The 7,500-nt window shown below is 46.7% G+C and overlaps 1 protein-coding gene across 8 annotated transcripts in view; it reads right to left on the bottom strand.

Annotated features, from left to right (window-relative positions):
* The window catches only part of LOC125025425 (transient receptor potential cation channel trpm-like), a 164,726-nt gene that overhangs the window by 129,677 nt on the left and 27,549 nt on the right, over positions 1-7,500 (bottom strand). The gene's annotated exons all lie outside the window — the stretch shown is intronic.

Below are 7,500 nucleotides of genomic sequence, written 5' to 3'. Positions count from 1 at the left end.
AAGCTGAGGGGTTCTAAGTCTAAAGCTTTGTACGCCATCTGGAAAAAAAAAGGATTTTGATTTACATTTTATTGGTCCGGTCTCTCTTCCAGGCCGCTGAAACAATGCTCGAGACATTTTCATCTTTCTCCTCTGTCCTTTGAGAATTTGCGACGCGCGCGCGCGTGTGTGTGTGTGTGTGTGTGTGTGTGTGTGTGTGTGTGTGTGTGTGTGTGTGTGTGTGTGTGTGTGTGTGTGTGTGTGTGTGTGTGTGTGCGTGTGCGTGTGCGTGTGCGTGTGCGTGTGCGTGTGTTGATAATAATATTGTCTATGATAACAATAATATTAATAATTCTAGTTACAAAACATCAACATCATGATGGTGATGGTGATGATAATGATGGTGATTGATATTATCATAATATCCATTATTATCGTGATATTTTTTATTACTATTATTACTACTATTATCATTACAATAATAATCCTTATTATCACTATTACCATCATTATCATTATGTGTGGAAAAAAAACCTTATGCACCGCAAGGAAAACTGTATGACAGTATGACAAACTTCTATCACCCACTAAAGGATAGTGAAATAATACAAGTGTGAGTGTTGTCCACCAAGAATCAGTCATTTTATTTAGAATTACAGGCCCATTGACAACAATTTCCATACTAACAAAAAAAATAAAAAAATACTTAAGCAAAATCTATACATGGACGAGAATACGCGTCCAGTTAGCAAAAAAAAAAAAATTAGCTCGGATACACGGTAACGACAGTAACAACGTTTACACTATAATATGAAATGTGCTTCCTGGACTGCCTTTAAATAATTTAACCTTCAACCCTTCAGCCATCTATTCCCTTATTTGATATCTTCCCTTGCCTGTTTGTCCACATGAAAATAATCCATATAATTCCTGTAAGTCAATACGTAAAGCACTGGAGTATACAAGCCAATAATCTGATAAAACGAGACCGATTCAGTGACCAACAGACCAACCGCCACTCCTTTCTTGGCCCGGAACCTGACCACATTCTTATCCGTTCCCCGAGTGACCTTCATCTTGGCAAATAATGCTATAAGCTTCCAATGCAAACTTGCTTTATTTTGAACCAAGCAGCCATTCCATTCCCAATCTACTTCGACTCTGTGGGTGATTTCCCTCCATTTTCCATCCTGTTCATTATTCCCATATTTCTATTAAATCTGTCTAACTCTCAAAGTCTCTCAGTATGTATATGTTCTTCTTCATCTTAAATAAACATATACATATATAAAACACACGCTCCAGCACAAACATGCGCACACACACATGGACGGACGCACGCACGCACGCACACACACACACAAATAAACAAACAAATATATATATATATATATATATATATATATATATATATAAATATATATATATATATAGCATACACACGAGTACGTGCGGCAACACAGACTGGGATCTGAACCTTCCGCGCGAGCAAAGTTAAGGTGATGAGTCGTTTCTCAAGATGGATAGACCTAGTTGTAACATTTCAAAAATAGAAATTCCAAGACAGACAAGGCGTTCCTTTATAATACGGCAAGGGAAGTGTTACTGCTGGTTTTAGCCTCTATGACAACACCTAATCGCCGAGATTAGGGTGTGCATAAAGCCCAGGAAGGAGAGGTCATCTGCAAGGACTCTGAGCGACCTCCGCTTGGACTCAGCTGCAATGCCGAGTCATGCTGAGCTGGGATGATGCCTCGCCCTGCGCCTCACATCGGAGGAAGATTGTCGATGAACTGCGTATGCATAGATCTGATTGTGTGTGTGTGTGTGTGTATGTGTAGATAAAGATAGACAGATATGCAAATTAACATGTTTAGATGGATAGAAGAACAGATAGACTGACTGATACTATGTATGCACATTGTGAATGTAAATATGTCTGTATGTACTGTATATATGTAAGGTAGGTGTGTGTGTGTGTGTGTGTGTGTGTGTGTGTGTGTGTGTGTGTGTGTGTGTGTGTGTGTGTGTGTGTGTGTGTGTGTGTGTGTGTGTGTGTGTATGCACGCGCGTATTTATTTATGTATATATAGTACCAAGAACAATATCGAAACAAATCTTCACTTCCGTTTAATCATGAGCGTTTCTCAAATAACAGTTATTAGCCAGTTTCAAGTTATCAATCCGGTCTTCAGTATTAGCTTCTTATGACTTCTTGCCTAGTCTGCATGTAACAAATTACCGTTTTGCTGTTTAACAGAGTGTTGTAGACGAATGTCTACTACACTCCATGAGAAAATTGTTATTGAAACTAAATTACGTGCACAAAATTCAAGCACATTTTGGACAAACCTTCGAATGTTAATAACAATATCCGCGAGTTAAATGTAAATAAATATTCGTAAACTAGAAAAGTAAAGAGAAGCCCCTGCCGGTGAGACAGCCTTTGACATTAGGCGCACCCATTCGGGAACAGTGCAATATCCCCGTCTAGACACAGGCGAGAGGGACGTGGAAAGTGGAAACCTTGAAAACATCACGACCAGCGAACTCGTTGTCAACACCTTCGTCATGCAAACCGGCCTTGCATGCTCGAGGCACGCCCTGCCACACGCGGTGAGGTTATAGACGACGGGCGCTAATCTACATTCCAATCCGTCAAACCACGACGCAAGCCACTGACCGGGCTGTGACACCACGGCCAACCTGACCCCGCGGCTTCGAATCCTTCCTAGGGAAAGCACGCGGCGTCTCCCCTCCCCCGCACGCTACAGGCGCCCGCGTCCCATCCATGCGGTCGGCAGCCGTTATGGCCAATTCCCTGCACAGGACATAAGCCTTAAGAGCCCTAACACGAGGGCCAGCTTCCAATAGCACAGGTCTCCGAGATAGAGTGAATCCGACGCAAGCAGACCCTCGTGAAACGAGATCAGCATTTGACTTTTATCCGTTTCTGCCACTTTAGTTCGCAAAGTGGCCAGGAGCCGATGCTGCTCAGCGACTTTCCAGCAAGAACATCCGCAGGGACTGTGCACTGTTGTCTCACCTCTGCATTTGCCCGCAGTGAGGAAGAGGATTATTAAAAGGCTTTCGCTCTGCACTGATTAAAAAGGACCAGGATGCCGGGACTCGCTCGGGTCTTCGTGAGTTTCTTGGCAGACAAAAACAGTTCTTGGATTGAAAGCGAAATGTATACCTATCCATCTTTCAGAAATAAAAGCTATAGACACCCATTGTTATCATTAAAAAAGTAGAATAAACCCACATGCACGAATAAACGCACATACACATGCGCAAACACACACACACACACACACACACACACACACACACACACACACACACACACACACACACACACACACACACACACATATATATATAAAACACACACACACACACACACACACACACACACACACACACACACACACACACACACACACACACACACACACACACACACACACACACACACCTCTGTCCATGCAAAAAGAGTTAGGCTGCACCACACACCCAAGACAAGGCCATATCGTGCCTCGGGAGACCAGTGGGTGAGGGAGAGGGAGGGGATGATGTGGGGGGGGAGGGAACGATCGAGACACCTGCACTCCCCTTAAGACAGTCTTCATTTTATGGAAGGCGATTATTTCTATAATTTTTACTGTGATCAATAGTTCCAGCAGCAGTAAAGGGCATAATCTGCATATCAAACATAGACATGAATGAAGAGAGTGAGTGAGTGATCAAGGGAGAAATATAAAAGCGAAAAGAAAGAGGGAAAAAAAAACATAAAAGAAAGCGACAACAAGAGAAAGAAGAAAGATGAAAGAAGAGAAGCAAGCAGGCCGACAAGAGAGAACCAGCGCAAATACAAGTAAGTCACATGCACCTGCTGGGCACAACTCAACCAAGCAAGCAACGAAAAAAAAGGTACCAACTCGTGAGTAAACTGTCAGTTGGTGACGACCTTTGCCGGTGATGTGACGAAAACAGTTGGGCGGAGGGGGGGGGGGAGGAGGTAGGTGGGAAGGGGAAGGAGTATGTGAGGGAGGGGAAGTAGGTGGGGGAGGAAAGAAGTAAGTGGGTAAGGGAAGGAGTAGGTGGGGAGGGGAAGGAGTAGGTGGGGGAGGGAAAGAAGTAAGTGGGGAGGGGAAGGAGTAGGTGGGGGAGGGGAAGGAGTAGGGGAAGGAGTAGGGGAAGGAGTAGGGGAAGGAGTAGGCGGAGGAGAGATGGTGTTAAGTGCTATGTCTAGACAGGAGGGCTAGCGGGGCATAGTGGATTTATTCTCTTATTGACCACCCGTCCCTCCGACGAGGGTGGGAGGGCGAGGCAAGTCTGGCCGCCTGCTTCGACGTCTGCTCTTCCTTGCCAGTCCAGTTATCCTGTTTCTCGACAGCGAAAGCATATAGTTCCTGTGACTGTCTATTTCTATGCACGAGACAGCAGACGTCCATCAGGGAGAAGATGCACACGCGCGTTGTATCCATACATACGAGATTCCACAGAGTGCACAAACCCTGCACTCGTCCGACTGTCTGCATACTCATACTCACAGACAGCAGGAAACAGCAGACGAAAGGAAGAAAGCACGAACAAGAGTATCACTTACTTGCCTTGAAACTACACCTTCCCGCAGATCCAGACTTCCTTCCTTCGATAGATAGGCTCACAAGGGAACTCGGCTGAACTTGACCTGTTCACCGCCTAAGCCCCAGAATGTTCGTTCTCTCGCCTAACATTTCTACGAGACACTGATCAAAATGGTGTAAGAAATAATGTAAACGCAGATGCCTGATAAGACCGAAAATTATAACATACGTGATTTATTCTTTTGATATTTTCATAACAATGAAATGTATAGCTTAGGAGAAATATAAATAGAAAGAGAAAGAAAGGGAGGGAGGGAGGGAGGGAGGGAGGGAGGGAGGGAGGGAGGGAGGGAGGGAGGAAGAGTGGGAGGGAGGAAGAGAGGGAGGGAGGAAGAGAGGGAGGGAGGAAGAGAGGAAGAGAGGAAGAGAGGAAGAGAGGAAGAGAGGAAGAGAGGAAAAGAGGAAGAGAGGAAGAGAGGAGAGAGGGAGAGAGTAAGAGAGGGAGAGAGGGAGAGAGGGAGAGAGGGAGAGAGGGAGGGAGGGAGGGGGGGAGAGAGAGAGAGAGAGAGAGAGAGAGAGAGAGAGAGAGAGAGAGAGAGAGAGAGAGAGAGAGAGAGAGAGAGAGAGAGAGAGAGAGAGAGAGAGAGAGAGAGAGAGAGAGAGAGAGAGAGAGAGAGAGAACGAGAGAGAGAACGAGAGAGAGAACGATAGAGAGAACGAGAGAGGGAGAGGGAGAGGGAGAGGAAGAGGGAGGAAGAGGGAGACAGAGGGAGGAAGAGGGAGACAGAGGGAGACAGAGGGAGGGAGGGAGACAGAGGGAGACAGAGGGAGGGAGGGAGACAGAGGGAGGGAGGGAGACAGAGGGAGAGAGAGGGAGGGAGGGAGGGAGGGAGGGAGGGAGGGAGGGAGGGAGGGAGGGAGGGAGGGAGGGGGGAGAGAAAGAGAAAGAGAAAGAGAAAGAGAGAAAGAGAGAGAGAGAAAGAGAGAAAGAGAGAGAGAGCGAGAGAGCGAGCGAGCGAGAAAGCGAGAGAGAGAGCGAGCGAGCGAGAGAGAGAGAGAGAGAGCGAGAGAGCGAGAGAGAGAGAGAGAGAGAGAGAGAGAGAGAGAGCGAGAGAGCGAGAGAGCGAGCGAGCGAGAAAGCGAGAGAGCGAGAGAGCGAGCGAGCGAGAAAGCGAGAGAGCGAGAGAGCGAGAGAGCGAGCGAGCGAGGAAAGCGAGAGAGCGAGAGAGCGAGAGAGCGAGCGAGCGAGAAAGCGAGAGAGCGAGAGAGCGAGCGAGCGAGAGAGAGAGAGAGAGAGAGAGAGAGAGAGAGAGAGAGAGAGAGAGAGAGAGAGAGAGAGAGAGAGAGAGAGAGAGAGAGAGAGAGAGAGAGAGAGAGAGAGAGAGAGAGACAGAGAGAGGGAGGGAGAGGGAGAGATTCTTTTAAAAATATGACAAGCAGACTTTGAAGACAACATCACAAACACCATCACTCCGAAAAAAACACCTTTAAGCGGGGTTTGTAGCATCAAACCATAACAGTAATAACAAGAGCCAAATATGTCATTCTGAGCCCCCGTTATGGATGATCCTCTCTCGCACCATTAATTATATAAAGTGATCCAGGGAGCAAACCAGTCCTTCCTCGTATTCCTTCCTCTTTCTCCTCCTCTTTCTCCCCTTCCTTACACCCCCCTCCCCCTTCACATTCTCCATCTCCTTTGCCTCCCAAGTCAATACGGCTCAGAAAGACAGATATTTTTTCCCCCTCTTTTTCTGTCTTCCCTTCTTTCGCGTCTATACACAGCGAGACGACGAGATTCGAGAACCTGGATCTGGATGGAAGGTAGAGAACGAGACGAGGGGGGGGGGGGGATGGAGGTACGTGGCTGGGGGTGGGTAGGGGTATATGGTTAGGGGGATAAGTGGGGTGGCTGGGGATCTAATCCTCGGAACGAGACAGAACGCCGGAATTGGGTTCTTGCGATCGTGAAGGGTTGACAACAGTAAGTGAAAGAAGGACACCCTTATAACAACTACAACCGAACCAGTCACAATACAATTACAGTTACACGTGTAACTACAGCCGCAACAAAAGCTGCCTGCCACTTTCTCATGGCCTATTACAAAGGCGTGCAAAATGCGCAAAACATTCAGCTACAGCATCGACTTCGTAGGGGAAATCGAGAAGAATGTTCATGTTTGAGAAACAGACGAGGATTAGCAAGTGCGAAAAGAGAATAAGAGAGAGGGGAGAAAACGATAAAAGGATCAAAGGGATAGGAGAAGAAAGAGACGAGACGGGGAGTGCACAGAAATTGATGAGGAAATACATAAAACATATCTGAAGATAACATGACCGTTATTTCTGTAAGCTATATTATGCTTACCACTTCTTGAAGGCTCCACACTATTTTATATAATTGCTTCTAACTTTTGCATGGGAGAACTAAACATATTTCGCAATATGTCTTTGCTTAAATACAATGCCCAGTTACCCTTTTCCAAATATGCAAGCAGTCAAAATAAAGATATTACACCGTAAATTTCAAGCCATGAAGTTCAAAACAGCTGCGCAAGACGTAGATAAACCGCCAAATGAAGTCGGACTTCCGCCGAAAACTCTGCTGGTGTTCCACTTTAAACCTGGCCAGTTGTGGGAACCCTCGTCTGCTCTGCACCTTTACTCCCCCACCACTGTACGCGATTCCCATTCCGTACACTCCTCTCCTCCTCCCTCTCCCTCTCCCTCTCCCCCATTTACCTCTCTGACTATATCACAGTCTTCCCTCACTTCCCCTCTCTACCTCTGCTCTCCCTTCTTGTGCCACCTTTGTCCCTTCACTGACTCTGTACCCTCCCTCCCCATTCCCTGATACTCTTTATCCCCCCCCCCCCCCTTTGCCTGCTCTACTGCGTCTACTTCCTACCACATGCGTCTCCTACTCCCT

The sequence above is a fragment of the Penaeus chinensis genome, chromosome 5, assembly GCF_019202785.1.
Source record: "Penaeus chinensis breed Huanghai No. 1 chromosome 5, ASM1920278v2, whole genome shotgun sequence".
Lineage (NCBI taxonomy): Eukaryota > Metazoa > Arthropoda > Malacostraca > Decapoda > Penaeidae > Penaeus > Penaeus chinensis.
This window is presented reverse-complemented; position numbering and strand designations above follow the sequence as displayed.